Source organism: Acipenser ruthenus, chromosome 39, assembly GCF_902713425.1.
Source record: "Acipenser ruthenus chromosome 39, fAciRut3.2 maternal haplotype, whole genome shotgun sequence".
NCBI lineage: Eukaryota > Metazoa > Chordata > Actinopteri > Acipenseriformes > Acipenseridae > Acipenser > Acipenser ruthenus.
In genome coordinates, this window is record NC_081227.1 from 9,315,192 (window position 1) to 9,325,512 (window position 10,321).

A 10,321-nucleotide genomic window follows, 5' to 3' on the forward strand; every position below is an offset into this window, starting at 1 on the left:
CTGAAAAAAGAAACAAGGACCAGGGGTCACAAATGGAGATTAGATAAAGGGGCATTCAGAACAGAAAATAGGAGGCACTTTTTTACACAGAGAATTGTGAGGGTCTGGAACCAAGTCCACAGTAATGTTGTTGAAGCTGACACCCTGGGATCCTTGAAGAAGCTGCTTGATGAGATTCTGGGATCAATAAGCTACTAACAACCAAACAAGCAAGATGGGCTGAATGGCGTCCTCTCGTTTGTAAACTTTCTTATGTTCTTATGTTCTTATGTTCTATATTCAATTATCTTATGGGTACAGCTCAAGGCAAGGAAAGTCAGGAAGACTTTTCACAATTGAGGTATCTTATGATTCTAGCCCCTGTAATGTAACAAAACCCACTTTATCAATACTGTTGAAGAAATGAAATTCTCAACAGTATGACATCACAATGGCCTGTATGACTAACTCGGGCTCTGCCAATTATTTCTTCATTTTTCTTTTGTCATGTCTTCCCACACGTGTTGAGGGAAATCTTATACATCACACATGATTTAATAGGCATTGCAAAAAAGTTATTGTGTTTCATTTGATGTACCCGGTCAAAAATGGTCTCTATCGAAGGCAAAAATCCCAGGGTTCAGAAGCCACGTGTTGTCAGTGGAATGGATACAGGACAAGAGAGCTGAAACACTTAGCAGTAAAGCAGCTGTGAAGAATACCCCCTAGTTACACAAGTGTAACACATTGTGAAGAATACCCCCTAGTTACACAAGTGTAACACTGTGAAGAATACCCCCTAGTTACACAAGTGTAACACTGTGAAGAATACCCCCTAGTTACACAAGTGTAACACATTGTGACGAATACCCCCTAGTTACACAAGTGTAACACTGTGAAGAATACCCCCTAGTTACACAAGTGTAACACTGTGAAGAATACCCCCTAGTTACACAAGTGTAACACTGTGAAGAATACCCCCTAGTTACACAAGTGTAACACTGTGAAGAATACCCCCTAGTTACACAAGTGTAACACATTGTGACGAATACCCCCTAGTTACACAAGTGTAACACTGTGAAGAATACCCCCTAGTTACACAAGTGTAACACATTGTGACGAATACCCCCTAGTTACACAAGTGTAACACTGTGAAGAATACCCCCTAGTTACACAAGTGTAACACATTGTGACGAATACCCCCTAGTTACACAAGTGTAACACTGTGAAGAATACCCCCTAGTTACACAAGTGTAACACATTGTGAAGGGAGTAAAAGTACTAAAAAGTAAGTGTCCCAACACTGCCTCCTATGGGATTCCAGTAACACATTTTCTATGAGGTGATTTAACATTGTTAACTAAAACAAACTGGGTCTTGTCCTTGAAACAGGATTCAACCCATCTCAATGCCAATTCTAAAAAATTGAATCTGTATCATTTAGAGAGAACTTAACACTAGAACGACCAATGTGGTCTTTTGACCGTTTCTGGAATTATTAACATAAATTGTGGTGCATGTGTTTAAGATATGGAACTGTGCTTTCCTGACTTTTCCTAAATATATGTACTAATATATGTACTAACCCTGACAAAGAAAGAATCGCATAGCAGCATAAATGAGGGATGTAAAATACTGTTATACCTAAAACGACCAGAACTGGTTAAAAAGACTGACATAGGAAACCAATGTAGTTAGGTTTCACTTTCAATTCAGCACTCCTGCAGCATGGCTTGGTAAGTTTTTGCATTTCCTGTCTTTAGTTTTATGTTGTACTTTCTGTACTTTTACCAAAGTTATTTTTTGCACATTGCATTTAAATGGTCTCATTTTAAATGCATTTGCTTGAAGCAGTGTATTAAATCACATTTCTTACCATGCGAATCCCATTTAATGACATAATTATTCTTTCTTAACCAAACAGAAAAGACAATTATATACTGATGCAAGTTTTACAAGCCTATCAACCAATAATATTACTGGTCATGTGGGGCCTCACTCACAAGGCAATAAAACCACAGCTGAAAAGAGAGGAAGAGCTTTGAAGTTTAAACTGTGGGAAGATGTTTAGACAGAGGCGCCATTTCCCTTAAAACACAAAATAAAATGAAAACTTCCATTAATATTAAACCCAAATTGCCTTCAGAATTAGCTTAGTCTGTGAAATCTAGTTAAGTTTTAAACTACCCAGTTTCTCTAAAGTATATGTTTCTCCAACATTCTTTTCTTTTCAAATATTTAAAAAGAATGCTCTCTTTTTTTACTTCCATAAACATAACACTCTATGGGCCTTATTTACAAAAGGGCACTAAATTTTTAGTTAGCGCACACAAAGTAGTGAGTTGTAATGAGTCACCAAAACTGGGACTCGAGTCGAGTCATTGGGGATTAAAGACTCGAGTCGAGTCGAGTGTTTGACATGCCAAGCTCAAGTCGAGTCGAGTTGAGTCACTAAACTGGTTCGAGTCACTTCGAGTCATTAGTTCTGACCAGTGCTTAATTTGTAAAGAAAGAGGTGCCGGAGCACAAGCAATGACAATAATACCGTCCTTAAGAAGCGCACATTCAAAATCATAACCCGTGTATTTGAAAGAGTATTGTACGTACTACTGCTAGATGTTTACAATCACGTAGTCTACATCATATACAGAGTAGTAGTGTGTGCAGAGAAATTAATTAAAGGAAACCGCAGGACAAATAATAAATAAAAAAAAGCCTGTATACATGTCTCGTTATGGTTTTGCATTTAAATGGTTTTAAAAAACAAATTAAAAGGCATTCAGAGGACTCCAGAAGGACGACACCCCAACACGAACATTGGTTTAACCCACAGTCTGCACTATTATCAGCGATGTGTATACAACAGAAACCGCTGGTAGATTACAAAAACGATTAATTAAATTTAGGCTAGGTAGTTGTTATCTTAGTATGTTTTTATTCTCTATTAATTAAATTATATTAATTGAAAAAGGCAAGCGAGAACCAGTCTGATGGCAAAACAACAGTAATTAATAACAATGGTAATGAAGCAATACAGCAGCATGTATTGCTTATTTGTAATTCGCGGGTTGGCTCCGAAATAATAAATAATAAATAATAACAGTCACGTAACACGTAACACAGACACAAATACAAATACCAGTCACAGTGCATGCTCTTGTGCTCGTGGAGAATACAGTTTTTTAGTGAAAACAAAGTGCAGTGTTGTTGATCCGGGTTTAGTGCTGGCCTTTGGCGACAGCTCCGGATTGTGTTAGCCATCCAAATAATTACAAACAGTATTATTAAAGACAAACAAAAATAAACAAAACACTCACGTTTCACAGCACAGGTTCTCCTTCTGGTCATTTATTTTAACCATTCACAAAGGAACAGATCACATCACTACGTACCCTTTTTATAACGTCACCCATGACCCCTTGGTCAATGAGCGCATCTGCTCCTCCAATCCGCGGATGCCACACATTTCCCATCCGGGTCATTGAGTTCTTATACCATAGCTTTGCCCGATTAATAGATGTCCGACTTCCACCTAACCACCTATTTAAACTATTTATTTTACTTTGTGTAAAATTTAAAATCAGCAGCGAAAGAGTAATTGAAGATGTCATGGAAGCAAAAGGTGGTGGAGGAACACAGAAGATTCCAAAATCATTAGCCAGATGGTTATTTTTTCACTGAATAATTCTGACAAGGCAACATGTCTGATTTGCAGTGCAACTGTTGCAGTTATGAAAGATTATACCACCATACAATGTCACTATCATACTCTGCACAAAGCAATGTATTTTGAGTTTACTGGAAATTAAAGAAGCTATGGAGTCTCAACGAAAGGAAAGGGTGTACCATGACTGAGCAAAGAGTGGATTGGCTAGCACTGCAGCAGAGTGCTGGAAAAAAATGCAGAAGTAACTGTTTTCTTACACTGGATTCTGCATCAACAGGCATTATGTGGAGTTGCAGAATTAGAATTAAGTTGCAGAATTAGAACACGTAATGAGCATTGTTATCAAGTGTGTGAGAAAAGAAGTGCAAGTGTCCGGACAGAAGTCATACAAAGTTACATTTCAAAGTGGTACTGTTTACTATTTCACATTTTCACAATTTGTCAGTATCTTTTTTTCAGTGCTGTTAAAAACATTATATTTTGGAATATAAGTTAACCCTTAGCGGTCCATTTATTCAGCACGTCTCAGGTGCGTCAATTTATTTTCACACGCGCAGTTTATTTTAGATGCGCTGTTTAAAAGTATTTTTTTTTCACAGTAAAACAGGTTTAAAAGGCACTGCATATCAACAGGACACTCAGTATTTTTCACATACCTCTTCATAGTCGTGCATTTCAATAAATCATCTCCTGATCACTCGTTTTTTCACCAAACTGATAATAATGTGATCCAAGTCATTATTTTATTACTATAACATCTAAAAAAAGCTCTGCAAATGTCTGTGATATTCTTTGAGCACTGGATGCAGAAGCAGCTGTCTTGTTTGTTTATGTCCATGTTATCTACGTGGTGCTGGGGCTATCTGTATTCATGAGATACGCCCCCTTTTTTGGCGTCTCTCAGCTCCTATCAGTCTCACTCAGCCACTGAATGGTTTTCTCGGCTTTTTCCAGAGAAAAAACGACTAGAGACCTGTCTTTTATGTCTTTTTGATGATGTCGGACCGGGTCCCACACAGGACCGCAAAGGGTTAAATGTTGAGACTTAGCATTATATACTCTTTTTTACTATTTGAGATTTCCATTGAAAGTAAAATACTCTTCTATTTCCTCCATTATTTGTTAACTTTTAGGTGTAACTCAGTGGATGCTGTAGAGGGCGCTCCCTCACTGAGCTTCCAATTGTATGTTTGCATTCGGCTTCTCTAGCATCCCTGGCAGCACTCAGTGGGGGTGGGATTAGCCACAGTTTCAGTTTCAATCTGCCAATAGCTTGCGCTGCTCTGTTTGATCAGGTAAAAAGGGCGTAACCAGAGCGGTATGGGCATTTCCGTTAAGTAGCTTAGCATTGCAATCTCTCCTTCTTTTTTATATATACACCCAGCACTGCTTCCGCCATTTGTCTGTGTTTGTTTTTGTATCTCAGACTTGGCGTGGTATACCTTGATAGCTCGTTTTACCTCATCCAAATCTTTTTCGCGACTTGTTTGTTTAAACCTTTGTTTTTGATCTGTGTGTAATATTTATTTTTTTGGTTTAAAAAAAATAAATAAATAAAACTTGTTATTTGTTTGTGAGAGCTGTTTAAGCTCAGGAGTCCAGGAGGACCCGCTAGTATGGTGACTAACTTCAAGTTTTCTTCGGAGGAAAGTGATGAACTCCTGCCTGGGCAATTACATAGGTCAGTCTGCCCCACCCTCCTCCACCGTCTTCAGCCTTCTACTGAGCGCTCTCCCGAGCAGAGCCCTGCCATACGGTGCACAAGGCAGGCAATCACGCAGCCCCAGATCAAGACTCTCTTTTACAAAGACTGGACCCAGCCTAGGCTGCTCAAGGTGCTTTTTGATCAGGCTATTCCCATTCCTACTGGAGCAGATCGGGAGGAACTGTTTCAGCTGTACTGCAGTACTACGTCAGCCACTCCTGTTTTCCCACTAGTCAAAAGGAAGAGAAATGCTTCTCAGAGCTGACGCCCTGGCCTCCCAATTGCAGTGCCGATCCCTCCCTGCTTCTTCGGACCCACCTCGCCAGTTTAGACAACAAAGCCAGACCAATGCCTTTGTTTCTCCTGCTCACAGCACGCACCTTCCTCCACAAACAGCGTCTGACCCGGACACCTTCAGGATCTCTATTATGTAGGACATGAAGGCCCTTCTACAGCCTATCACCGACTCCATGCTGGACATGAATGCCCGTCTCAGTTCCTTGGAGGCCCGCTCTTCTCCAGCCCCTCCACCCATCCATACAACTTCCTCCTCTGTCATCGAGGTCATCGATCCTACTTCTTCCTTCACCCTGTCTTCTGCTGCTCCTGTCGACCCACAGCAGTCATTTGGATCCAGGCGCATCACTGTTTCTCCTTCCTCACGCAAACAGATTATTGAACAATGGTACAATGTTCTATCACTATCACAAGTTTTTCTGCAAAAGCTGCTGCTGTCCTTGGAACAGAGAACATTGTTGTCAACTGGGCAAAACCAGACACAGATTTTCGGGGGATTGAGAGCCTATGCTTGCGGGGTTTGTGCATCAACGAGTCATTCTACCCACCTTTGTCCGAAAGCCGCTGCTGCCGGAACTGACATTTCATCACGGTTTCCTATGACCTCTTCCAGCTTCAGTCAGGCTTCAATTTCTGCCCACCCTATCCACGCTTCAGCCCCTCCAGACACCTTTTCTTCTAAAGACAGGCTTGGTTGCCCTATCAGATTCACAGGGGGCCGGCAAATTTGTAATAATTTCAACAACTCCATTTGCAAGAACAATACCTGCCGTTTCCTTCACACTTGTTTATTTGCGGTGATGCGCACTCGAAATCTATCTGCCCTTCAATGCGCGGTGTGGTGGATTATGGGAGGAAGTGACGTGACCCAGAAGTGATAGAGACAGGAAGCAAGTGAGGTACAACCTGTGCACCAGCAAGGCAGGACTGGGCAGGGTTTTATTAATATTCCATATGAAGAATAATAGCAGGGGTCAAAGACAGGTACAGTATTGCACAAACCAAAATAAGAAACCCCCTTGAATACTAGCAATAGTAATCAAGGGTTGAAATAAAAACAGTAAATAAAACAGTCCCGCACTACACAGAAACACAAAATCAAAACAAAACAATCACGTTGTTCCTCCACGCGGTGGCAACCGGCGTCCTCCAGCTGCTGCCTCAGCTCCCTCCTGAGGCTTCACAAACACAAAGGCACAGAGACAAAATGTGCTGCGCTGCAGATCCGTCCAGGTATCCAAAGGGGTAGGGAAAGCAAGGGAAAACACACTCACAGCTCGTCAAGGATCTGCAAACACAGGGCTTCAGCTGTGAAAACAAACAAACCAACACGTCTCTTACGGGTGTTAATCCAGCACAGCGAACCCAAATGGCAGGACCCCACAGCGTAAATAGTGCCGAGCCCCACCCCAACAATTAGTGCACTGCCCCACCTCAGCCAGTTGTCGAGCGCAGCACAGCTGATTGCAATAATGATTGCAACAAAAGAGCCGGGAGTCTAGCTGTGGGAGTCTACAGGTAACCAGGTAACCAGCATCTGAAGCAAGATAGCTTATTTTAGCGCCAGCAAACCGAAGAGCCTCAACAAAAGAGCCGGGAGTCTAGCTGTGGGAGTCTACAGGTAACCAGGTAACCAGCATCTGAAGCAAGATAGCTTATTTTAGCGCCAGCAAACCGAAGAGCCTCAACAAAAGAGCCGGGAGTCTAGCTGTGGGAGTCCAGCGAGGGGAGGCCTGCGCTGAGACACTGGTCGAATAGATCCACACCTAACAGCGCTCTGGAAGAAGCCATCTACTAGTCAGGTCTGTATCCTCCACCCCACTGCTCCTACTGTGCCTTTTGTCTTGCTTGTCCTGCTATGTCTGTCTCTCACATCCCTGTTCTGTCCTCCCGTCCTCGTCCTCTGCCCTCCCTCCGCTGTTGCTCCTCCAACCCCTCTAACCTCATTTCTCTGCCTCTCCCCCCCTCCCGCACACTCTCTGGTGCACTCTGGAACTGTCACTCTTCTGCTAACAAAGCTGATTTCATCTCTGCCTTTGCCTCCCACCTCTCGCTCGATTTCCTTGCTCTCACTGAAACCTGGCTGTCCCCTGATAACACTGTTACTCCTGCTGCCCTGTCCTCTCTCTACGTCCTGTCCCATACCCCACGTCTCACCGGACGGGGAGGTGGGACGGGTCTTCTCCTCTCTCCCTCCTTACTCTTTTCTGTCCCCTCCGATCTCACCTCCCTCTCTGTCACTACCTTTGAATTTCATGCAGTCCAACTAACCTCTCCCTGTCAACTCCTGCTCATTGTTCTGTACCGCCCCCCTGGGCCTCTCACTCACTTTCTGGATGAACTCAACTATCTACTCTCCTCCCTCCCCTCTCTGTCTACCCCGACTGTCCTGTTGGGTGACTTCAACATCCATCTCTCCAACCCCAGCCACTCTGCTGGATTCCTCCCTCTCCTTCACTCCTTCGACTTCTGTCTCTCTCCATCCCCTCCTACCCACAAAGCTGGCCGTCAACTGGACCTCACCTTCTCCAGGGCCTGCTGCCCCTCCAACCTCTCTGTCACCCCCCTGGACCTCTCTGATCACTATTTCATCTCTTTTTCTCTGTCTCTCCCCCCTCTCCCTGCTCCTCCTACCCCCACTGTCACCTCTCGCCGTAACCTCCGCTCTCTCTCCCCCTCTGTCCTTGCCTCCACTGCTCTCTCTCACCTCCCTCCTATCGACTCCTTTTCACAACTCTCCGTAGACTCTGCTACCTCCACCCTCTTCTCCTCGCTCACCTCCTCCCTCGACTCCCTCTGTCCCCTCACCTCCCGACCTGCTCGCCCCTCCCCTCCCCTCCCCATCCCTGGCTCTCCTCTGTGCTCCGCTCGGCAAGAATCACACTGCGTTCTGCTGAAAAGAAATGGAAGAGAACCAAACTCCCTGCTGCCCTAGACCTTTACCGCACTCTCCTCTCCTCCTTCTCCTCTACTCTCTCCTCTGCTAAATGTGCTTATTTCCAATCTGTAATCCAAGCCTCCACTAACAACCCACGTAAACTATTCTCCACCTTCTCCTCCCTCCTAAACCCTCCCCCCTCCTCCTCCCTCCTCTATCTCCCCTGACGACTTTGCCTCCTTCTTCTCTTCTAAAATCTCAGATATCCGCAAACTCTTTAACACCTCTCCCTCCCCCGCACCCCCTCCTGCTCCAACCCCTACACCCACTACATCCCCTACTAACTCGCCCTCCCTCTCCACCTTCTTGCCCCTCTCAGACTCTGACCTCTCCTCCCTGCTCCAGGGTCACAAACCCACCACGTGTGCCTTGGACCCCCTCCCCACTCACCTCTTTCAAGCTGCTGCTCCTGCTCTACTCCCCTTCATCTCCTCCCTCCTCAACACCTCTCTACTTTCTGGCATCTTCCCCTCTGCCTTCAAAAAAGCCTCTATCACTCCCCTCCTCAAAAAACCTACCCTCGACCCCACCTCCCTCCAGAGCTACCGTCCTGTCTCCCTCCTACCCTTCCTCTCCAAAACCCTCGAGCGGACTGTACACCGCCAGCTCTCTGCTTTCCTGTCCAACCACTCTCTGCTTGACCCTCTCCAATCTGGCTTCCGCTCTGCTCACTCCACTGAAACCGCCCTCCTGTCTGTCACCAACTCCCTTAAGTGTGCCCGAGCTGCCTCTCTCTCCTCTGTCCTAATTCTCCTCGACCTCTCTGCTGCCTTTGACACTGTTGATCACTCTATTCTACTATCATCTCTTGCTGACCTGGGGATCTCTGGCACTGCTCTGGCCTGGTTCTCCTCCTACCTCTCCAACCGCACTTACCAGGTAACCTGGCGTGGAGCAACCTCCACACCTCACCCTCTCTTAATTGGAGTCCCCCAAGGGTCAGTCTTGGGTCCTCTCCTGTTCTCTCTCTACACCCGCTCTCTGGGCCCCCTCATCGCATCCTACGGTTTCTCATACCATTTCTATGCTGATGATGCTCAGATTTTCCTCTCCTTCCCCACCTCTGACTCCACCATCTCCTCCCATATCTCTACCTGTCTGTCTGCTATTTCCTCCTGGATGCACTCGCATCACCTCAAACTCAACCTCTCTAAATCTGACCTCCTTTTCTTTCCCTCCTCCTCCCCCTCCTCTGATCTCTCTATCTCTGTTCCTCTGGAATCTACCACACTCTCTCCCTCTTCCTCAGCTAAGAACCTTGGAGTCACCCTGGACCCCTGCCTCTCTTATTCCCAGCACATCTCCACTCTGGCACGCACTTGCAGATTCTTCCTGTGCAACATCCGAAGAATCCGACCCTTCCTCACCAACTATGCTACCCAGCTCCTGGTCCAGGCCCTGGTACTCTCCCGCCTAGACTACTGCAACTCCCTCCTGGCTGGCCTCCCTGCGTCCGCCACCCGTCCACTCCAGCTCATCCAGAACTCTGCCGCTCGCCTGGTGTTCTCTCTACCTCGCTTCGCCCACGCTACTCCACTACTCCGCTCGCTCCACTGGCTCCCGATCACCGCTCGCATCCAGTTCAAGACTCTTGTACTAGCCTACAGATGCCTTGATCAGACTGCACCCAGCTACCTCCAGACCCTCATCTCTCCCTACACCCCCACTCGACCTCTCCGCTCCGCCTGCACTAGAAGACTGGCTCCACCTCCGCTACGCTCCCCTGCCTCCCGAG